Source organism: Coregonus lavaretus, assembly GCF_964263955.1.
Source record: "Coregonus lavaretus genome assembly, chromosome: 31".
Taxonomy (NCBI): Eukaryota; Metazoa; Chordata; class Actinopteri; order Salmoniformes; family Salmonidae; genus Coregonus; species Coregonus lavaretus.
Window position 1 is genome coordinate 13,891,878 of NC_140018.1, and position 24,928 is coordinate 13,916,805.

Genomic DNA, 24,928 nt, shown 5'->3' on the forward strand with positions numbered 1-24,928 from the left:
ATGTCTTCTTTGGGGAGGAAGCGTGAGAAACACAGCCCTTTTACCCTGAAACCTGACCCTCGGAGGAAGACCAGCGCAGAGATCGTCACCGAGATCAGGTGTTCGCTGAGGACCACAGACAGCTGTTCGGGGAGACCTCCTCTCGAGCCCAAGATGCTCCAACCTCCCTCTATGTTCAGGTTAGGGATCTGGTTAAAGCCCCTATCTTGTAACCCCCCTAGAAGTAGTCTAGTGTCACATCCATACAGTGTACTAAATTAATAAGGTCTCTCTTTTCCTCTTTCAGCATCTACACTCGCAACTTTGAAGCACCAGACTCCATACCGGGTTCTGGAACTCGCCTGTCTCCTCTGGAACATGTGGGTTCTTCTCCTCATTGTACATCTCATATCCTTACTGTTGAACTGTACATTCATCTGTGTGTATCCTTGTGAACTTGTTGGGGATCTAGGAAAGCCTGAGTCTATTGTTCTGATCAGCTGAAGACTACACATACTACATCAGTGCTTGGTCCCTCAATGAGGAAGTCATTTTTGTGGGCTACCAGAAGCCCAGGTTGCCAGTGGCCCAGGATGAGGAACCAGACCCCGCCAGCCCCAAAGCCCTCCCAAAACCCCCCTCTGACCCCCTGGAGCTGAAGAGGAGGGCGGCAGGGGCGAGGGCGCGCCTCCTCAGAGCTGGCTCTCTGACAACACTCCCACCTGTGGCACGGTAAGGGGAGATGGAGAGAGAGGGAGAAATGAAAGAGAGATGGGAGGTAATATAAAGTAAGATATAGAGAGATGCATGTTAGGGTTTTTGAGGGGGGAGGAGGGAGGAGGGAGTGGAGAGGGATGGTCGATGGTTGCAATAAGCAAAACATTAACACTTTATTATTGTAAGGAAATATCTCAGCGTGTTGTCTGCCAGTCATTTTATTATTAATAAATCATTTGCTCAGGCAGAGGGCTGGAGCAGCTCTTCTCCCAAAGGGAAATGAATGGAACTATTCAAAGGAGGAAATTATACCTGATTTACATTCCCACTTGGTTGGTTGAGGTGGAAAACGTTATTCACTGCAGCTGGCTCTTTGTCTTGCAAACTCATACCTTCATTTTATTTTTGCACAGTTCAAGTTCAGTGTTCAAGGTTTACATGTCTGTACTCTCTACCTCCAGTCATTCTCCTTGTTAAGAACTTTCCTATTTAGACCAGGCCATCTTAGAGAGAGTGGAAAGAGACAGAAAAAAGAGAGTGAGGGGTTGAGCCAGGGGTGAGATAGAGAACGAATAACAGACTGATATACAGAGTCATTTGGAGTGTGCAGTGCACGCTTGAGAAATGGAGAAAGAGAGTGAGAAATAAAAAGAGAGAGATTAGACATTGGCTGCTTCTTTTTCTCCAATAGGCCTGGGCTTTATAGCTCCAAATGGCTGTCTATTAGATTTGGGTGCCCATCTGGGTACGGCTAGAAGCCGCGTAGCAGCATCTCTGCTGGGACTGACTGACTGACTGCTGTCCACAGGCCAAGCCATGCCCAGGCCCAAGACACAGATGAGATCATGTCTCGGAGAATGCACTATCACACACAGAGGCCCTATTATCAGGCCCTAATCCCATCACACAGACCCCATGCTCTCTCTCTCTCTCTCTCTCTCTCTCTCTCTCTCTCTCTCTCTCTCTCTCTCTCTGTCTGCAGTATGTCTCTCTGTGTGTGTGTTTGTCTCTCTCCCTCTTTTCCTCCCTCTCTCTCTCTGACATTTAGAATAACAATTGTCTCTGCTTGTGCTCTCTGCTCTAGTCTATGTGATGTGTACCAGCTTCAGTTATGTTAGTAAGTCATCCAATAGATGCTTTAGCCCTTGAGGGAGTTGTAAGTTCCATGCAGAATTTGACTCTGTTTACTTACAGTTGAAGTCGGAAGTGTACATACATTTAGGTTGGAGTCATTAAAACCCGTTTTTCAACCACTCCACAAATTTCTTGTTAACAAACTATAGTTTTGGCAAGTCGGTTAGGACATCTACTTTGTGCATGACACAAATAATTTTTCCAACAATTGTTTACAGTCAGATTATTTGACTTATAATTCACTGTATCACAATTCCAGTGGGTCAGAAGTTTACATACACTAAGTTGACTGTGCCTTTAAACAGCTTGGAAAATTCCAGAAAATTATGTCATGGCTTTAGAAGCTTCTGATAGGCTAATTGACATCATTTGAGTCAATTGGAGGTGTACCTGTGGATGTATTTCAAGGCCTACCTTCAAACGCAGTGCCTCCTTTCTTGACATCATGGGAAAATCAAAAGAAATCAGCCAAGACCTCAGAAAACAATTGTAGACCTCCACAAGTCTGGTTCATCCTTGGGAGCAATTTCCAAATGCCTGAAGGTACCACGTTCATCTGTACAAACAATAGTACCCAAGTATAAACACCATGGAACCACGCAGCCATCATACCGCTCAGGAAGGAGACGCGTTCTGTCTCCTAGAGATGAACGTACTTTGGTGCGAAATGTGCAAATCAATCCCAGAACAACAGCAAAGGACCTTGTGAAGATGCTGGAGGAAACAGGTACAAAAGTATCTATATCCACAGTAAAACGAGTCCTATATCGACATAACCTGAAAGGCCGCTCAGCAAGGAAGAAGCCACTGCTCCAAAACCGCCATAAAAAAAGCAAGACTACGGTTTGCAACTGCACATGGGGACAAAGATCGGACTTTTCTGAGAAATGTCCTCTGGTCTGATGAAACAAAAAGAACACCATCCCAACCGTGAAGCACGGGGGGTGGCAGCATCATGCTGTGGGGGTGCTTTGCTGCAGGAGGGACTGGTGCTGTCACGGATTCTGCCGAGGCTGCTCCTCCTCCTTGCTCGGGCAGGCTTCGGCGTTCGTCGTCCCCGGAGTACTAGCTACTGCCGTTCGATGTTATCGGTGTTTGTTTAGTTTTGTCTGTATTGTTTACACCTGTTCGTCATTATGTTAATTGTTTCCCTTATAATTACCCCTGTCTCTCACCTGTACTTTGTGTGTGATTGTTTTCCCCTTCACGGTTGTCATTTTTGTGAGTGGGTTATTTCCTCCCTGCGTGGAGTTATTTTCTGTGTCCTTTTGGATCCTTTTCGTATTAAAAGTACGTATCCGAGAGTTCTGTGTCCTGCGCCTGACTTCGTTTACCGCATCACACACACCCTACCATGGAGTCAGCAGGAGCGACGGCACCGACTGGATCACTCGAGGAGCGCGTCCTACAACAGGCAGCGATGCTCCAAAATCTTGGTGCCGCTATGGATAACGTTATGAACACTTTGGGACGATGGGAGAGAGGAGGTTTGCCCACACCTCCTCCAACGATACCACCACCATCGGCTACTCCTATCGTCTCACATCCGGAGTCCAGTGGGATTCGGCTCTCGCTCCCGAGGGCTTATGATGGCACCGCAGCCGGGTGTCAGGGTTTCCTGCTCCAGGTGGAACTTTACCTGGCAACCATTCACCCGGCACCCTCGGGATACGAGAGCGTGTCCGCCCTCATCTCCTGTCTGTCCGGCAAGGCACTGGAGTGGGCCAATGCCAAGTGGGGAGGGATAGACGCCGCTACTGTGAACTATGCGGAGTTCACCCGCCGCTTCAGGGCAGTGTTCGATCATCCCCCGGAGGGGAAGGCGGCGGGTGAGCGTCTATTCCACCTCAGACAGGGGAGGAGGAGCGCGCAGGAATTCGCACTGGACTTCCGGACTCTGGCTGCCAATTCGGGATGGAATGAGAGGGCCCTCATCGACCACTACAGATGCAGCCTGAGGGAGGACGTTCGTCGAGAGCTGGCCTGCAGGGACACCAACCTAAGCTTCGATCAGCTGGTGGACATGTTGATTCGCTTGGATACCCTGTTGGCTACCCGCGGACGTCCAGCGCTGGGGCCGTCCATTCCATCCCCCAGCACCTCCGAGCCGAGCCCTATGGAGCTCGGGGGTGCTGGTAGTAGGGAGGCCAGGAAGGAGGCTGTTCCCTGCACCAACTGTGGCCGCCGAGGACACACGGCGGTTCGATGCTGGGGAGGGTCTCCTCAGATTCGAGGCAGCAGGCAGCGCACTGATGAGTCATTCCCGGTGAGTAAGGTCCCAACTCACCCAGAGCTCTCTGCTGTTCATATGTGTATCCAAGTGATGTTTCCAGAAGTTTCTACTTACTCCCAGCATAAGGCGCTAGTCGATTCAGGCGCAGCTGGGAATTTTATCGATCGTCATTTCTCATATAAGTTAGGGATCCCTATGTTACCAGTCGATGTGCCCTTCCCTATCCATGGCCTAGATAGCCGGCCTTTGGGGTCGGGATTGATTAGGGAGGTCACAGCGCCACTGAAGATGAATACGCAGAAGGGTCATGAGGAGACTATACAGTTGTATTTAATTGACTCTCCTGCGTTTCCAGTGGTGTTGGGACTTCCCTGGTTAATATCTCATGACCCCAACATTTCATGGCAACAGAGGGCTCTCAAGGGATGGTCTGATCAGTGTGTGGGGCGGTGTGTAGGTGTTTCCGTAGGGGCAACGACGGTGGAGAGTCCGAACCAAATGCCCACAATGCACATTCCTCCTGAGTATGCCGATTTGGCAAGCGCCTTCTGTAAGAAGAAGGCGACTCAATTACCACCTCATCGACAGGGGGATTGTGCGATAGACCTCCAGGTTGGCGCAGCGCTCCCTCGCAGCCATGTGTATCCTCTGTCTCAGGAGAAGACGGCTGCTATGGAGACATACGTCGCCGAATCCTTGAGACAGGGATACATACGGCCTTCCACTTCTCCTGCGTCCTCAAGTTTCTTTTTTGTGAAGAAGAAGGATGGGGGTTTACGCCCGTGTATTGATTACCGTGGTCTCAATCAGATCACTATTAAATACAGCTATCCTCTCCCTCTGATTGCTAGTATGACGGAGTCATTACACGGGCGCGCTTCTTCACAAAATTGGATCTCAGGAGCCCTTACAACCTGGTGCGCATTCGGGAGGAAGATGAGTGGGAAACAACCTTCAGTACCACCTCGGGTCACTATGAGTACCTCGTCATGCCATACGGTCTAATGAATGCTCCTTCAGTCTTCCAATCATTTGTAGACGAGATTTTCCGGGATTTGCATGGACAGGGGGTAGTGGTGTATATTGATGACATTCTGATATACTCCGCTACACGTACCGAGCATGTGTCCCTGGTACGTCGGTTGCTAGGTAGACTGTTGGAGCATGATCTGTATGTGAAGGCAGAGAAATGTCTGTTTTTCCAGGAGTCCATCTCCTTCCTGGGACACCGGTTGTCTGCGTCAGGGGTGGAGATGGAGATTGACCGCGTTTCAGCCGTGCGTAATTGGCAGACTCCAACTACAGTAAAGGAGGTGCAGCGGTTTTTGGGTTTTGCCAATTACTACCGGAGGTTTATCCAGGGTTTTGGACAGGTAGCGGCTCCCATTACCTCCCTGCTAAAGGGAGGCCCGGTGCGTTTGCAGTGGTCGGCTGAGGCGGACAGGGCGTTTAGTCATTTGAAGGACCTGTTCACCTCAGCTCCGGTGCTGGCACATCCGGATCCCTCTTTGACGTTCCAAGTCGAGGTGGATGCGTCCGAGGCGGGGATCGGTGCTATACTGTCTCAGCGCTCGGGCACACCTCCAAAACTCCGCCCCTGTGCTTTCTATTCTAAGAAGCTCAGTCCGGCGGAGCGCAATTATGACGTGGGGGACAGGGAGCTGCTAGCTGTGGTCCAGGCCCTGAAGGTGTGGAGACATTGGCTTGAGGGGGCTAACCACCCTTTTCTCATTCTGACTGACCATCGTAACCTGGAGTACATCCGGGCAGCGAAGAGACTGAACCCTCGTCAGGCTAGGTGGGCCATGTTTCTGGCCCGGTTTGTCTTTAAGATCACGTATATCCCCGGGTCACAGAACGTTAAGGCAGACGCCCTGTCCCGACGATATGACACAGAGGAGAGGTCCATTGAGCCCACTCCCATACTACCGGAGTCTTGTCTCGTGGCACCGGTGGTGTAGGAGGTCGACACGGAAATCGAGCGGGCGTTACGTACCGACCCTTCTCCCCCAGAGTGTCCAGAGGGACGGAGGTACGTGCCGCTCGAGGTCCGTGACCGACTGATTTATTGGGCTCACACGTCACCCTCCTCTGGTCATCCTGGTATTGGTCGGACGGTGCACTGTCTTAGCGGGAAGTACTGGTGGCCCACCTTAGCTAAGGACGTGAGAGTTTACGTTTCTTCCTGCTCGGTGTGCGCCCAGTGTAAGGCGCCTAGACACCTGCCCAGGGGGAAGTTACAACCTCTCCCCGTTCCACAACGGCCGTGGTCTCACCTGTCGGTGGATTTTGTCACGGACCTTCCCCCCTCCCAGGGGAATACCACGATCTTGGTCGTTGTGGATCGGTTTTCTAAGGCCTGCCGTCTCATCCCTATGCCAGGTCTTCCTACAGCCCTACAAACGGCCGAAGCCCTGTTTACTCACATTTTCTGGCACTACGGGGTGCCTGAGGATATAGTGTCTGATCGGGGTCCCGAGTGTGGAGGGCGTTTATGGAACTTTTGGGGGTCTCGATCAGCCTTACCTCGGGTTTTCACCCTGAGAGTAATGGGCAGGTGGAGAGAGTAAACCAAGATGTGGGTAGGTTTCTGAGGTCCTACTGCCAGGACCGGCAGGAGGAGTGGTCGGGGTATATTCCCTGGGCAGAGATAGCCCAAAACTCACTCCGCCACTCCTCCACTAATCTCACTCCTTTCCAGTGTGTGTTGGGCTATCAGCCGGTTCTGGCACCCTGGCATCAGAGCCAGATCGAGGCTCCTGCGGTGGATGAATGGTTTCGGCGCTCGGAGGAGACATGGAACGCTGCGCACGTCCATCTGCAGCGGGCCATCAGACGGCAAAAGGCGAGCGCCGATCGCCACCGCAGTGAGGGTCCGGTTTATGCACCGGGAGTTCGGGTCTGGCTCTCGACCAGAAACCTGCCCCTTCACCTGCCCTGCCGGAAGCTGGGCCGGCGGTTTGTGGGGCCATTTAAAGTCCTGAGGAGATTGAACGAGGTATGTTATAGGTTACAGCTGCCTGTTAATTATCGCATTAACCCCTCGTTCCATGTGTCTCTCCTCAGGCCGGTGGTAGCTGGTCCACTCCAGGAGAATGAGGTACGAGAGGCCCCTCCGCCCCCACTAGACATCGAAGGGGCTCCGGCGTACTCAGTCCGTTCCATCGTGGATTCGAGGCGTCGGATGGGGGGTCTGCAGTATCTCGTGGAGTGGGAGGGGTACGGTCCGGAGGAACGGTGCTGGGTCCCTAGGAGGGACATCCTAGATCCCTCCCTGTTGACAGAGTTCCACCGGAGTCACCCAACTCGCCCTGCTCCGCGTCCTCCTGGCCGTCCCCGAGGCCGGGGTCGGCGCACGGCTGGAGCCGCGCGTCAAGGGGGGGGGGGTACTGTCACGGATTCTGCCGAGGCTGCTCCTCCTCCTTGCTCAGGCAGGCTTCGGCGTTCGTCGTCCCCGGAGTACTAGCTACTGCCGTTCGATGTTATCGGTGTTTGTTTAGTTTTGTCTGTATTGTTTACACCTGTTCGTCATTATGTTATTTGTTTCCCTTATAATTACCCCTGTCTCTCATCTGTACTTTGTGTGTGATTGTTTTCCCCTTCACGGTTGTCATTTTTGCGAGCGGGTTATTTCCTCCCTGCGTGGAGTTATTTTCTGTGTCCTTTTGGATCCTTTTCGTATTAAAAGTACGTATCCGAGAGTTCTGTGTCCTGTGCCTGACTTCGTTTACCGCATCTCACAGACAGTCGTGACAGGTGCACTTCACAAAATAGATGGCATCATGAGGAAGGAAAATTATGTGGATATATTGAAGCAACATCTCAACACATCAGTCAGGAAGTTAAAGCTTGGTCGCAAATGGGTCTTCCAAATGGACAATGACCCCAGGCATACTTCCAAAGTTGTGGCAAAATGGCTTAAGGACAACAAAGTCAAGGTATTGGAGTGGCCATCACAAAGCCCTGACCTCAATCCTATAGAAAATATGTGGGCAGAACTGAAAAAGCGTGTGCGAGCAAGGAGGCCTACAAACCTGACTCGGTTACACCAGCTCTGTCAGGAGGAATGGGCCAAAATTCATCCAACTTATTGTGGGAAGCTTGTGGAAGGCTACCTGAAACGTTTGACCCAAGTTAAACAATTTAAAGGCAATGCTACCAAATACTAATTGAGTGTATGTAAACTTCTGACCCACTGGGAATGTGATGAAAGAAATAAAAGCTGAAATAAATAATTCTCTATACTATTATTCTGACATTTCACATTCTTAAAATAAAGTGGTGATCCTAACTGACCTAATACAGGGAATTCTTACTAGGATTAAATGTCAGGAATTGTGAAAAACTGAGTTTAAATGTATTTGGCTAAGGTGTATGTAAACTTCCGACTTCAACTGTATCTATTCTCCCATATGCTCTTACAATGACTTACATACGGTAGGGATATTAGAGCACTCTCAAGATTAATTTGATCATCTGTGAACAAAACAGTGCAGATTAAAACAGCAAGTTATTGGTGTTACTGTCCGTTCTGTAACTGAAAATAACTGTTGAGTAAAGTCACAGTGACAAAGCATGAACGGCTTTAACCATGGTTAACCCACGAAGCTGTGGTCTCAGTTCCTGTCTGTTGCAGATCGCTTTGTATGAGACTGACACAAGCTCAGGCACACACACACAGGGGCAGAGAACACAGGCTATATAAGATACAGTATCAGGCGGTGCAGCTTCAGTTTCTGCAACCTCTGTTGCAATGGGGACACCTAGTGTTAACTGAAGTAACTGGTCACATACAGTTCAGAAAGTATTCACACCCCTTTTCTTATTCCACATGTTGTTGTGTTACAGTGTGAATTCAAAATGGATTAAATACATATTTGTTTTTTGCTCATCTACACACAATACCCCATAATGACAAAGAGAAAACATATTTCTAGAATTTTTGCACATTTATTGAAAATGAAATACAGAACTATCTCATTTACATAAGTATTCACACCCTGAGTCAGTACATGTTAGAATCATCTTTGGCAGCGATTACAGCTATAAGTCTTTCTGGGTAAGTTTCGAAGAGCTTTGCACACCTGGATTGTACAATATTAGCTCGTTATTCTTTTTAAAATGTCTTCAAGCTCTGTCAATTTGGTTGTTGATCATTGCTAGACAGCCATTTTCAAGTCTTGCAATAGATTTTCAAGCCGATTTAAGTCAAAACAGTAACTAGGCCACTCAGGAACATTCAATGTTGTCTTAGTAAGCAACTCCAGTGTATATTTGGCCTTATGTTTTAGGTTATTGTCCTGCCGAAAGGTGAATTTGTCTCCCAGTGTCTGTTGGAAAGCAGACTGAACCAGGTTTTCCTCTAGGATTTTGCCTGTGCTTAGCTCTATTCCATTTATTTTTATCCTAAAAAAAACTCCCTTGTCCTTGCCGATGACAACCATACCCATAACATGATGCAGCCACCACCATGTTTGAAAATATGAAGAGTGGTACTCAGTGATATGTTGGATTTGCCCCAAACATAATGCTTTCAGGACATAAAGTTAATTTCTTAGCAATTCTTTTTTTTTTTTTCTTTTCGTTTTACTTTAGTGCCTTATTGCAAACAATAGTATTGTGGAGTAACTACATTGTTGTTGATCCATCCTCAGTTTTCTCCTATCACAGCCATTAAACTCTGTAACTGTTTTAAAGTCGCCATTGGCCTTCCATCCTCTCTGACAACTGAGTTAGGAAGGACACCTGCATTTTTGTAGTGACTGTGTGTATTGATACACCATCCAAAGTGTAATGAATAACTTCACCATGCTCAAAGGTATATTTAATGTCTGCTTTTTTATCCATCTACCAATAGGTGTCCTTATTTGTGAGGCATTGGAAAACCTCCCTGGTCTTTGTGGTTTAATCTGTGTTTGAAATTCATTGCTCGACTGGAGGACCTAATTGTATGTGTGGGGTACAGAGATGAGGTAGTCATTCAAAAATCCTGTTAAACATTATTGCAACTTATTATGTGACTTGTTTAAGCACATTTTTACTCCTGAACATATTTAGGCTTACAATAACAAAGGAGTTGAATACTTATTGACTCAAGACATTTGATCTTTTATCTTTTCATTTGTAATTAATCTGTAGATGGGTAGATGTGTGTCAAAACCTTTAGTGCTTATAACAAGTCTGTAACAAGTTCCTTTGAATATAGATTTTGATTTAGTTTTACCTTTGTTACCCTGACTTTGAATGATGTTTTTATTTTATTTTAGCTTAAATTCAGAGTTGGTTTGATATTTACACATTGACTGGTGGAGGACACAGTAAGCTGCTAAATGAAAAGAACCAAGAATGTAGTGTTAATCTCATCTCCAACATAAACACATTTCTTTCCTCTCGACTGTGAGAGCTTAGCAGAGTGGCACACTGATCAGGCAGAGTGGTGTTGCTAAGGGCCTCACTCCCACCTTCTGTAAGCAGCAGCCAATGGCTGTCAGAGCTGTTGGTCTGTAACCACCGCTTCCTGCACCAGGCAGCCAGGCACACAGATAATATGCAAATGTTCATTAAAGAGATGTCAGGATGTGAGATAGAAAACACACAGACACACACACACACACACACACACACACACACACACACACACACACACACACACACACACACACACACACACACAGACAGACACAGACACACAGACACAGACACACACACTGACACACAGACACAGACACACACACACACAGACACACACACACACACAGACACACAGACACACACACAAATCAGAGGAAGTGCAGATGGGAACGATGAACTTTCGTTGCAGGCATCAAACTTCCTGCAGAGCAATTTATTTTAAGACGCTGAACTTGTGAGCCATACTTGCACCAAGTTGAGGTTTGAGGCAGTAGCCTTGTCTAACTGTTTTATTTTCTTCCCTTTTCATCTCCTTGTTTCTGTGTCAGAGTTAGGAACAGAGTTAGGCAACGGAGACAGACCAGCCAGCCAGGAGGCTGAGGAGGAATCAGTGGTGTGGAAGTTAAGATTGTCCCTATTTTGCAAGAGCTGGAGTCCATCGCTGCAGGTAGTGTTCTGTTTGCTATGAAACGGACCCCAAAAGAAAGATGTTATCCTCAATATTAGGACAATGATGACTGGACGGTGTTGAATTGCAATTCTTTCCCTAATCCATCTATGTCCTGTACAAAAAGCACCTCTTTCATAAATGCACAAATTATTTTATTACTTTTTGTGAACTGGGGAAATATTGCGAAAACAAAGTTTCTCATGTGCTATTCAACTGATTTCATTATCATGCTAATATGTACAGTCGGAAATAGATTTAGGTAGAAAAACACACACACGCACACAAATAAAATAAATAAACACAGAGCCATTTTAACCGTCGAAAAAATTAAAACTAAGCAGTGTTGTGTTTGGCGTCCCTACAGAATTCTCCTAGACTGACTTTGCAGTCTGACTACCGCCAAACGAAATCTACGGTTATACAGTGGGGGAAAAAAGTATTTAGTCAGCCACCAATTGTGCAAGTTCTCCCACTTAAAAGGATGAGAGAGGCCTGTAATTTTCATCATAGGTACACGTCAACTATGACAGACAAAATGAGGAAAAAAAATCCAGAAAATCACATAGGATTTTTAATGAATTTATTTGCAAATTATGGTGGAAAATAAGTATTTGGTCAATAACAAAAGTTTCTCAATACTTTGTTATATACCCTTTGTTGGCAATGACACAGGTCAAATGTTTTCTGTAAGGTTTTCACACACTGTTGCTGGTATTTTGGCCCATTCCTCCATGCAGATCTCCTCTAGAGCAGTGATGTTTTGGGGCTGTCGCTGGGCAACACGGACTTTCAACTCCCTCCAAAGATTTTCTATGGGGTTGAGATCTGGAGACTGGCTAGGCCACTCCAGGACCTTGAAATGCTTCTTACGAAGCCACTTCTTCGTTGCCTGGGCGGTGTGTTTGGGATCATTGTCATGCTGAAAGACCCAGCCACGTTTAATCTTCAATGCCCTTGCTGATGGAAGGAGGTTTTCACTCAAAATCTCACGATACATGGCCCCATTCATTCTTTCCTTTACACGGATCAGTCGTCCTGGTCCCTTTGCAGAAAAACAGCCCCAAAGCATGATGTTTCCACCCCCATGCTTCACAGTAGGTATGGTGTTCTTTGGATGCAACTCAGCATTCTTTGTCCTCCAAACACGACGAGTTGAGTTTTTACCAAAAAGTTCTATTTTGGTTTCATCTGACCATATGACATTCTCTTCTGGATCATCCAAATGCACTCTAGCAAACTTCAGACGGGCCTGGACATGTACTGGCTTAAGTAGGGGGACACGTCTGGCACTGCAGGATTTGAGTCCCTGGTGGCGTAGTGTGTTACTGATGGTAGGCTTTGTTACTTTGGTCCCAGCTCTCTGCAGGTCATTCACTAGGTCCCCCCGTGTGGTTCTGGGATTTCTGCTCACCGTTCTTGTGATCATTTTGACCCCACGGGGTGAGATCTTGCGTGGAGCCCCAGATCGAGGGAGATTATCAGTGGTCTTGTATGTCTTCCATTTCCTAATAATTGCTCCCACAGTTGATTTCTTCAAACCAAGCTGCTTACCTATTGCAGATTCAGTCTTCCCAGCCTGGTGCAGGTCTACCATTTTGTTTCTGGTGTCCTTTGACAGCTCTTTGGTCTTGGCCATAGTGGAGTTTGGAGTGTGACTGTTTGAGGTTGTGGACAGGTGTCGTTTATACTGATAACAAGTTCAAACAGGTGCCATTAATACAGGTAACGAGTGGAGGACAGAGGAGCCTCTTAAAGAAGAAGTTACAGGTCTGTGAGAGCCAGAAATATTGCTTGTTTGTAGGTGACCAAATACTTATTTTCCACCATAATTTGCAAATAAATTCATAAAAAATCCTACAATGGGATTTTCTGGTTTTTTTTTTCTCAATTTGTCTGTCATAGTTGACATGTACCTATGATGAAAATTATAGGCCTCTCTCATCTTTTTAAGCGGGAGAACTTGCACAATTGGTGGCTGACTAAATACTTTTTTCCCCCACTGTAAATATTTAAACACTTTTTTAATTTAATGGAAATTCATTTGAAGGATAAATGTTAAATATTTATTGTACCAAGTACCTTCTGGCTCATGCATAAAACACTTCTCAGATTGGCTGGGAAATTGCAGTATGTTGAGTCGAGTGTGTAGCCAAACTTTCTGGTTCTGAAAGAGGCAGTTGGCCGCCTTTTTCTACAGAAGAAAAACATTTATTTAACCTAGAAAACCCAAGGAAAAGCGCCCCACCCTCTCTCTTCCTCTATGTAAAGTACATTATGTTAATCATGCATATTCACTGAGGGCCAAATCCTAACATAAGATATGAGTGCATAACTCATAACTCTGTCTGCATATGCATAAATCATACATGGCAGTGGTATATTTGCACAAAAAAAGTTATAACAAGTTTTAAAATATATACATTCTTCTCAATCATGTGACTCTCCTCAGGTGAATCAGAGGACGCCGTGGAGAGGCTGTGTAACACGTGTGACCGTCTCCATGGCACCCTGGCCGAGCAAGGCATGCTGGGCCAGCATTGCAGGAGTAGGGCTGGGCTTCTCAAAGCGCTGTTCTGCCTCATCGACCTCGACTCTGCCCAACTCAACCAGCAGCTCGCCAAACTCACCCTGGCTGTGAGTACAATCAATGTCATCATGATGGTTCTCTTTCTCCCATCTCTTCCCTGCCCTAAGACACAACAGTAGCTTTCTCAGACCAGACCTTAGTTAGCCTTGTTGGGAGACATCATTAGTACAAAGCAACAGCGTAAGGTTCCTGCTGTGTTAGTAGATTGTCTGATAACTTTGCGTTGTTCAGCTGAGCGTCAGTGGCAACGACCTGCTTAACATCTGTAAACTCATCTTCAAGATCAGCCGCAGTGAGAGCAACGAGCTCCTCTTCCAGAACAACTCCATCATAGGTAACACATTGACACACTGTACAATATGTGTGTACACTGATTGTATAATGTTGCTTATATATGTTTGAATGTTTGTTTTTGTCTTTACCTTTGTAAGGATCAGTGGCGGCTGGTGGAGGAGCTATAGGAGGACGGGCTCATTGTAATGACTGAGGTTGAAGTGTCTTAACAAGTGTGTTATGTGTGACTTTGTATTATACCTAGATTCCCTGCTGTGTGTGCTGAACTGTGAGGATGTGTGTGTGTCTGGGGAGGCTGTATTGTACTGTGTGGGCACTCTGAAGTTCTTCTCAGGGAACTCCGCCCTCCTCAGGCTCCCTTTGGCCAAGGACCGTGTGAGTGTGGCCACCCTGCTCATTCAGAGGCTCCACCCACTGGCCCGACCAGACTACGCCCAGTTCACCATCGCAGGACACATCCTCGTATACAGTGAGGGAAAAAAGTATTTGATCCCCTGCTGATTTTGTATGTTTGCCCACTGACAAAGACATGATCAGTCTATAATTTTAATGGTAGGTTTATTTGAACAGTGAGAGACAGAATAACAACAAAAAAATCCAGAAAAACGCATGTCAAACATGTTATGAATTGATTTGCATTTTAATGAGGGAAATAAGTATTTGACCCCTCTGCAAAACATGACTTAGTACTTGGTGGCAAAACCCTTGTTGGCAATCACAGAGGTCAGACGTTTCTTGTAGTTGGCCACCAGGTTTGCACACATCTCAGGAGGGATTTTGTTCCACTCCTCTTTGCAGATCTTCTCCAAATCATTAAGGTTTCGAGGCTGACGTTTGGCAACTCGAACCTTCAGCTCCCTCCACAGATGTTCTATGTGATTAAGGTCTGGAGACAGGCTAGGCCACTCCAAGACCTTAATGTGCTTCTTCTTGAGCCACTCCTTTGTTGCCTTGGCCGTGTGTTTTGGGTCATTGTCATGCTGGAATACCCATCCACGACCCATTTTCAATGCCCTGGCTGAGGGAAGGAGGTTCTCACCCAAGATTTGACAGTAGAAATGCGGTCCCTTTGATGCGGTGAATTTGTCCTGTCCCCTTAGCAGAAAAACACCCCCAAAGCATAATGTTTCCACCTCCATGTTGACGGTGGGGATGGTGTTCTTGGGGTCATAGGCAGCATTCCTCCTCCTCCAAACACGGCGAGTTGAGTTGATGCCAAAGAGCTCGATTTTGGTCTCATCTGACCACAACACTTTCACCCAGTTCTCCTCTGAATCATTCAGATGTTCATTGGCAAACTTCAGACGGCTCTGTATATGTGCTTTCTTGAGCAGGGGAACCTTGCGGGCGCTGGAGGATTTCAGTCCTTCACGGCGTAGTGTGTTACCAATTGTTTTCTTGGTGACTATGGTCCCAGCTGCCTTGAGATCATTGACAAGATCCTCCCGTGTAGTTCTGGGCTGATTCCTCACCGTTCTCATGATCATTGCAACTCCACGAGGTGAGATCTTGCATGGAGCCCCAGGCCGAGGGAGATTGACAGGTATTTTGTGTTTCTTCTATTTGCGAATAATCGCACCAACTGTTGTCACCTTCTCACCAAGCTGCTTGGTGATGGTCTTGTAGCCCATTCCAGCCTTGTGTAGGTCTACAATCTTGTCCCTGACATCCTTGGAGAGGTCTTTGGTCTTGGCCATGGTGGAAAGTTTGGAATCTGATTGATTGATTGCTTCTGTGGACAGGTGTCTTTTATACAGGTAACAAGCTGAGATTAGGAGCACTCCCTTTAAGAGTGTGCTCCTAATCTCAGCTCGTTAACTGTATAAAAGACACCTGGGAGCCAGAAATCTTTCTGATTGAGAGGGGGTCAAATACTTATTTCCCTCATTAAAATGCAAATCAATTTATAAAATTTTTGACATGCGTATTTCTGGATTTTTTTGTTGTTATTCTGTCTCTCACTGTTCAAATAAACCTACCATTAAAATTATAGACTGATCATTTCTTTGTCAGTGGGCAAACGTACAAAATCAGCAGGGGATCAAATACTTTTTTCCCTCACTGTAGGTGAGATGGTAGCGTGGAAGTCTTGGAAATGACAGACTCTCTTGGTAACATCGAAAATGGAAGAAAAAAAATGTCCGGGGAGGGTCCTCTTCAGACAGACAACTCTCCCAACAAATCACGAGGTAGACATGCCAGAACATCACAATTCAAAACCAAGGTTTGCAGGCAAAACCTTTACATTGGTTTTAGAGAAGGTAGTTGATGCAAACTAGCCACTTGAGAAATGTATTCATTAAAAGTAACCTCTGTGATCTCCATCTTGCTAGTTACTATTTTCTGTCCGGGGGATGTGGGCAACAAGCGGATGAGGCAGTGGCATAGATCCTCTATGCCAAACTGACATTGTATCCGTACAGGCTTGTAAGCCGGAACATTGGTACATTGTGGGGGGCAACCTGTCTGTCTAGATAGACAAGTTGCTTGGGGTAGAAATTACCCCGAACTTCAGATCTAGGATCAGTTATGCACACTATGGTAAAGGCCCGGTAGAGCTGATCACAAATCAGTCAAGGGCAGTTACTTGAGCAACTTTCTGCTAAATTCCTCGACAACTGAACAGTTAACTTCTCAGTAGAAGTAAAAAATGTGAAACAGAAAACAATTAAAGGAACAAACTGCGAAATATTCAGCTTCAGGGAACTTCTCAGAGTTCTGGTGAGGGGAACTTTAATTTGCCTTTCCTGCTATTAGGAATGATGTTTTTAGTCTACTGCTTCATAATGTTCTGATCTGTTCTGGCCACAACATACACAGCTCTGCTCCACAGTACAGTACAGTACAGTATGTTTAATTCTATAGAAAATCATCTCTGTATTGCTAACAACTTCAGTCTGATTAAGATAACATCCTGAGTTAGCGGTTAACAGATTATTTGATATGAAAGGCTCCACGGCGGCCTGTCTGGCTGCTTGTTATGCTGCTGGCAGTCTGAGGGAACTCAGAGTAATAGAATGTTCCAGTTTTCTTCTCATTCAGCGCAATTGCAGAAAACGCTTTGTGTGGTGTTAGAAATCACAGTTTCCTTCATGATAGTGACCTCTCTCTCTCTCTCTCTCTCTCTCTCTCTCTCTCTCTCTCTCTCTCTCTCTCTCTCTCTCTCTCTCTCTCTCTCTCTCTCTCTCTTCTCTCTTTCTCACCATCTTCTCTTCTAACCTCCGACCCCTGCAGTTGACAGCGACCCTGAGGAATCTGGCTGACCTCCCAGAGTCCCGCCCCCTCTTCGTCTCCCACCGTGCCCTGACCAAACTGTGCTAGGCGCTGCACCATCACCACGGAGACCAAGATATCTGTACCAACATCGCCAGGTTATTCAGGTACCTGTACCACACACACACACACACACACACACACACACACACACACACACACACACACACACACACACACACACACACACACACACACACACACACACACACACACACACACACACACACACACACACACACACACACACACACACCTAAAACATCTCACCTTACATTTAACTGTTTAATTGAAAGTGGGACAATACAGACCTCAGACCATTCACAACACTCCTTGACATTGTGCATTACTTTTTAGTGTGTAAAAAAATGAGGTGATAGTTAAAGATAGCTCAGATACTTTTTCCGACCACATCAGCCAAAACTGTTATTTCACATACAACCTTATATGAATCAACAGTTCACTATATGACAGTACATGATTCTAAAAGCATGTAGCACTTCCTATTTCCACAACTAATACCAATAAACCCAATTCTTTTTTTGTGACAATAGCAGTCCAGTCTGTGACAATCTGGTCAGTGTTATTTGTTGTCCCTCTGTCTGTCCTCCAGTAAACTGTCCTCCTACTCTGGCCAAGACCCCTGGCTGTTACACACTATTTATAGAACTGATGAGCAAACACCAGCGGAAACAGGTGAGCCGGGCCCCCTGTGTATCTCTGTGTGTGTATCTCTATCTGTGTGTGTATCTCTGTCTGTGTGTGTATCGCTGTGTGTGTATCTCTGTGTGTGTATCGCTGTGTGTGTGTGTGTGTGTGTATGTGTCTGTGTGTTTGTATGTGTGTGTGTGTGTGGTATAGGAAGCAAAAGAGCCCATTCACTCCCAGTGTTTATACTGTACATTGACTAAGTCTGTCTTCAGGAAGTTGTTTATGTACTTCAAGTCCCATTATAGTTACAGCAGTGTGTGCGCGCGCATTTTGACATTAATCAGCGTCCCAGGAGAAACTGAGGAAGTAATCCTGCCCTTAGGGAGACGAGGTGGGGAGGTAGGCTCTGGCAATCAGAGAGGACTCTTAATCACCCAGGAAATAAACACACACACACACACACACACACACACACACACACACACACACACACACACACACACACACACACACACACACACAGGAGACACACATATATTCTCCTGTTATTATACATAGACACACGGTTGATCACATTGTGTCCTGAATAACTCTTTGACAGGACAGCTTGTCCCCATAACCTTGTCAGTACAGTATGTTACAGCCCAGTTCATCTCAGCCACACTGGCCAGTCAGCCCAGCCAGGCCCAGGGTAACTCTGTGTGTGTTTCTGTGTTTCTGTGTTTGTGACACACACTTTAGGGGACGGACAGAGTGCGATTAAGAAACAAACGTGGTATACAGGTTGTTTTCTTCTCCTTTTTGGGTAATTTGTCGATCCTTGTTGTTGTGGTGGGAGAGAAACGGTAAATATGACGAATGCCAGGTCATATCTGATAGGAGAAATGACTGTCTTACTCTCTGTAATCACCAAGGTATTTGTTTATGTGGATAACACACATGCATGCATGCACACACACACACACACCCACACACACACACACACATTACACCTGATCCTCTGTCTCTCCCCCACACAGGACCTGGTGGTGCGTCTACTCTTCACTCTGGGTAACCTAACGTCTCGGAGCAGTGAGGCCAGAGAGCACCTCTTCACAGCTGAGGGGTGTGTGTCCGTGCTGCTTGGGCTCTACAACACCTACCAGGGGGGGGGGGGGGCCCTTACCGTACACACACCCCACACACCTCCAGCCAGGGACGCCCGTACACCCTGCACTGCTCCTGTGTGGGGGCGGGAGAAGGAGGACATGCGGGTGAAGCTGGTTAGGGTGCTGGCTAACATGTCCATCCACCCTGCAGTGGGACCTACCCTGGCAGCTAGCACACACCTAGTACACAACCTGCTGGACACACTGGGTGAGTTTCAGTGCTTTGAGGGTAATGTAAGGGTGAAATTATGGTCCCATAATGTTCTCATAACATCCCCATAATGTTCCCAAAATGTTCTAATAACGTCACAATACTGTTCTCAGAACATCTGAAAAAAGGTGCACCCAAAGAGCCCACACTTGAATAGATCTGATAAGTTTATTGACAGGACAAACCAAGGCCAGCCAAGGCTCTAATGAAGGCGATTTACTCTGAAACGTGTGCCTGTTTGTATGTCCCGTCAATAAACGTATCACACTGTACAAAGCCTTTACTGTAAAACTCTGTACAGTCAGTCCTTTGGTACCACAGCTTCCTGTGTGCTGGGGATAAAACATCTAACACCTATTCTGTTCTTCAATTTCTAGCTTTTCTTTTTTTTTTTTGCACCTCCTTTTTCAATTTGGGTCCTTTTGAAGTCTGAAAGAGCCAGAGAGAGAACAGGATGTTCTGTGCACTTTAGAGCCTGGTTGGTTTCTTAAGAAACTTCTAGGTGGTTGGAATGATGGTTTCAGGACTGACTGGTACAGGCCATGTTCAGGTGGGTGTGAAATTCTCAGTTTCTCAGCTTTAGCTGTGAGCTCTTCCCTTCCGCCTCCCTCCCACACACTGTAGTGTACTGTTACTGAGAGAGAGAAAGAGAGAGAGAGAGAGGGGAGACAGGCAGACACAGAGACAGACAGACAGACAGACTACTGCTCCCCCTCACACCTACGCTGCTGTTCATTGGTTATTGATTGTAATTACCATTAATATCTATCTATTTATCCTGCTACTAGTCAATATTACTCCGGTTTACCATTAGTATATTAACATACGTTTTTATATATTCCTGCTACCGGTCACATTTCAGCCCTGTTTATATGTACACTGAGTGTACAGAACATTAAGAAGACCTTCCTAATATTGAGTTGCACCCCCTTTTGCCCTCAGAACAGCCTCAATTCGTCGGGGCATGGACTCTACAAGGTGTCGATAGCATTCCACAGGGATGCTGGCCCATGTTTACTCCAATGCTTCCCACAGTTATGTCAAATTGTCTGGATGTCCTTTGGGTGGTGGACCATTTTTGATACACATCGGAAACTGTTGAGCGTGAAAAACCCAGCAGCGTTGCAGTTCTTGACACACTCAAACCGGTGCTCCTGGCACCTACTACCCCATTCAAAGGCACGTAAATATTTTGTCTTGCCCATTCACTCTTTGAATGGCACACACACACAATCCATGTCGCAATTGTCTCAAGGCTTAGAAATCCTTCTTCAACCTGTCCTCCCCTTCATCTACACTGATTGTTCTACAGCTGCACCATCAAGAGCATCCTGACCGGTTGCATCACTGCCTGGTATGGCAACTGCTCGCCATCCAGGACCTATATACTAGGCGGTGTCAGAGGAAGGCCCATAAAATTGTCAAAGACTCGTCACCCAAGTCATAGACTGTTCTCTCTGCTACAGCACGGTAAGCGGTACCGGAGCACCAAGTCTAGGTCCAAAAAGCTCCTTAACAGCTTCTACCCCCAAGCTATAAGACTGCTGAACAATTAATCAAATGGCCACCTGGACTATTTACATTGACCCCCCCCCCCCCCCACTCTCTGTTTATTATCTATGCATAGTCACTTTACCCCTACCTACATGTACAAATTACCTCAAATAACCTGTACCCCCGCACATTGACTCGGTACTGGTACCCCCTGTATATAGCCTCGTTATTGTTATGTAATTTTATTGTGTTACTTTTTATTTGATTTTTTACTTTAGTTTATTTAGTAAATATTTTGAACTGCATTGTTGGTTAAGGGTTTGTAAGTAAGCATTTCACGGTAAGGTCTACACCTGTTGTATTCGGTGCATGTGACAAATACATTTTGATTTGATTTGATTTGAAGTGGATTTAAAAAGTGACATCAATAAGGGATCATAGCTTTCACCTGGATTCACCTGGTTAGTCTAGGTCATGGAAGTGTGTTTGTACACTCACTGTATCACGCCTATGCTGACACCTTTGCACACACACACACACACACACACACTCATAACCACACACACTGTTTACTATTATTATTATTATTATTATTATTTCTCCTGCTACCAGTCACTTTCTCTTCCTCCCTGCCCACATGTACATATCTACCTGAATACTCCAGTATCCCTGCACATTGTAAATGTGGCACTGACCCTGTACATAGCGTCCTGTATTATTTCTCCTGTTTTTTTTGTTATTAGTTCTACTATTTTTTCAGTGGGGGAAAAAAGTATTTAGTCAGCCACCAATTGTGCAAGTTCTCCCGCTTAAAAAGATGAGAGAGGCCTGTAATTTTCATCATAGGTACACGTCAACTATGACAGACAAATTGAGGAAAAAAAATCCAGAAAATCACATTGTAGGATTTTTTATGAATTTATTTGCAAATTATGGTGGAAAATAAGTATTTGGTCACCTACAAACAAGCAAGATTTCTGGCTCTCACAGACCTGTAACTTCTTCTTTAAGAGGCTCCTCTGTCCTCCACTCGTTACCTGTATTAATGGCACCTGTTTGAACTTGTTATCAGTATAAAAGACACCTGTCCACAACCTCAAACAGTCACACTCCAAACTCCACTATGGCCAAGACCAAAGAGCTGTCAAAGGACACCAGAAACAAAATTGTAGACCTGCACCAGGCTGGGAAGACTGAATCTGCAATAGGTAAGCAGCTTGGTTTGAAGAAATCAACTGTGGGAGCAATTATTAGGAAATGGAAGACATACAAGACCACTGATAATCTCCCTCGATCTGGGGCTCCACGCAAGATCTCACCCCGTGGGGTCAAAATGATCACAAGAACGGTGAGCAAAAATCCCAGAACCACACGGGGGGACCTAGTGAATGACCTGCAGAGAGCTGGGACCAAAGTAACAAAGCCTACCATCAGTAACACACTATGCCGCCAGGGACTCAAATCCTGCAGTGCCAGACGTGTCCCCCTGCTTAAGCCAGTACATGTCCAGGCCCGTCTGAAGTTTGCTAGAGTGCATTTGGATGATCCAGAAGAGGATTGGGAGAATGTCATATGGTCAGATGAAACCAAAATATAACTTTTTGGTAAAAACTCAACTCGTCGTGTTTGGAGGACAAAGAATGCTGAGTTGCATCCAAAGAACACCATACCTACTGTGAAGCATGGGGGTGGAAACATCATGCTTTGGGGCTGTTTTTCTGCAAAGGGACCAGGACGACTGATCCGTGTAAAGGAAAGAATGAATGGGGCCATGTATCGTGAGATTTTGAGTGAAAACCTCCTTCCATCAGCAAGGGCATTGAAGATGAAATGTGGCTGGGTCTTTCAGCATGACAATGATCCCAAACACACCGCCCGGGCAACGAAGGAGTGGCTTCGTAAGAAGCATTTCAAGGTCCTGGAGTGGCCTAGCCAGTCTCCAGATCTCAACCCCATAGAAAATCTTTGGAGGGAGTTGAAAGTCCGTGTTGCCCAGCGACAGCCTCAAAACATCACTGCTCTAGAGGAGATCTGCATGGAGGAATGGGCCAAAATACCAGCAACAGTGTGTGAAAACCTTGTGAAGACTTACAGAAAACGTGTATATTGATTACTGCTCTGTTGGGTAGAGCTAGCAGGTTAAGCATTTCACTGTACTGGTGCATGTGACAAATCAAACTTGAAACTGAAACAGACAGACGTTTTCTTCTCGCTCCTCTCTGCACTGGCTGTGGACCCAAATCAGGCAGCTCAATGATATCCTGTTTTGATCACAGTTTATGACAGGTCATGCATGCTGCTTTACATTAGAGACAGAGACAGGGAGAGGAGGAGATATTCTCCACCACACCAAAGGGCCTTTCCAGTCAGATCCAGAAACGAAACAAACACTATGACGCAGGCACCGGTTGACAGTACAACCGCAATATCTTTGCGATAATATGACCGAACAAGCTATATATTTTCCTTCTCTCTCTCGCTCTCTCTCTGTCTCTCTCTCTCGTGCTGTTGAAGCTGCTCCTCATCTCCAGTATGGATGGGATTATGGAGGCCATGTGTGTGTTTGGAAACCTGTCCCAGTCCAGGGAGGTTCGCCACGTCATCATATAAAACAAAGGTGTTCATGCTCTATTGACACCCCGTGAGAGAAAATTAGAACTGTCCGGAGTTTTATCAGCCCACCTTTAGGAGCAGATGCACTCAAGGAGAGCTAATGTAAGGCAGTGTGTGAATCCAATGTGACTTAAACCCCTCTCACCCGTCATGTGACGTGTGTGCGCCTGTGTGCAGGCTGTCAGACAGTGAGGGACTTTGGACCAGTGGACTGGCAGCTGGCTTGGCAGCTGGCTGGCCTGGTGTGTCAGGCCCTGTGGAACCTCACTGAAGAGGGGGGGACGGGGACAGGGATGGAGACAGACTCCCCCTCCACACTGGACAACCAGGAGAGAGGCACTGCTTGAGGTCCTTACACTGTACCTAGGTACGGATACCAAATTATTTATAACAGGTTATTTTACTGAAAGTTTCATGAATAAGCTTTTATAGTTATTCTATGCTTTGGTCTACTGCTGTAAACAAATACTTTGCTCTGTTTTTGATGTTGAATCATTTTGATGAAGCTCTCTTTTCTCTCAGACGAGGAGGAAGCACTGCAGTGGACCTCTGGTGATGACATGAGGGACTTTCACCGAGCATGCTGGGAGTTGGAGTTCCTGCCTGTGGCTCAGAGGCTGAGGGACAGGATCCAGACTCAGACTGTCAGCCATCTACTCAGTCTCCCTCCCTAAAGTGTGACATCTTTGCAATGTCCTCTCCTTTCTTCTTGTTGTGCCCTGCTAGCGTCCTGTAACACTGTCACCTCTCTAGAGTTACTCTCTAGAGACCATCTCTTCTCCAGTGTCAGTCTGTACTCAATGCACTTTACCTTCAGGTTCTACCACTCTCTCTAATACTATTACTAAGGCCCTGACTAGGGAAAACTTAGGTTTAGAGTGTTTTCCTAGTCAGGTCACATAGTCAGGAAACACTCTTGGCCCTACCTATGACATACGGATCTTTGAGCCTCTGACTTGTATGACAAACTGTTTTCCCTTTAAATAACCGAAATGATAGTTTTTATGTTGTACCACACTGTAAATGGTTAATGTGATTTTATTATCATAAGCTACTCTTCTTAACATCTGACCATAATTGTAAATTGCCTCTCTGTGGTGATAAAATGTGAAGACATTGTTAATCTGTGAACTGCTGTACATAATAAACCACAACAAAACAGAAAGTGTGGTAAACGTTCTCTTTCTCAAAGCCTTTATTGTTACACAGATATGGACCAGGCCAGGCAGTGCTGCTGCAAAGTTAGTCAAGAACAGTGTTTTTATCATTACATCAAATAAGAAATACAAAAACGGCACCTCTGTAAAAAAAACAAAAAACGTATCCAGCAATAATAACCCACAACCCAATAGCGTTTCATCAGCCATAGTTAATGACACACATTGTTCTCCACATGATAGATACCTGTCCGTCTGGGTTGATATGAAAGTTAGTTAGCTGGCTGATCGTGGAGGTATTAAGCGCATCAATTGTTTAATAGTCTCATCGTGTTCAGATTGTCATAGGGAAATGA

General features: G+C 46.0%; 1 pseudogene across 1 annotated transcript; it reads left to right on the forward strand.

Annotated features, from left to right (window-relative positions):
- LOC311106724 (armadillo repeat-containing protein 2-like) lies at positions 1-24,538 on the forward strand (annotated as a pseudogene). Its single transcript has 13 exons — positions 1-179; positions 287-359; positions 548-711; positions 1,800-1,813; positions 11,023-11,141; positions 13,594-13,778; positions 13,963-14,065; positions 14,270-14,487; positions 17,260-17,405; positions 17,880-17,994; positions 18,969-19,305; positions 23,609-23,782; positions 23,938-24,538. The product of its transcript is annotated as an armadillo repeat-containing protein 2-like (transcript).
- The last annotated feature ends 390 nt before the right edge of the window (positions 24,539-24,928 follow it).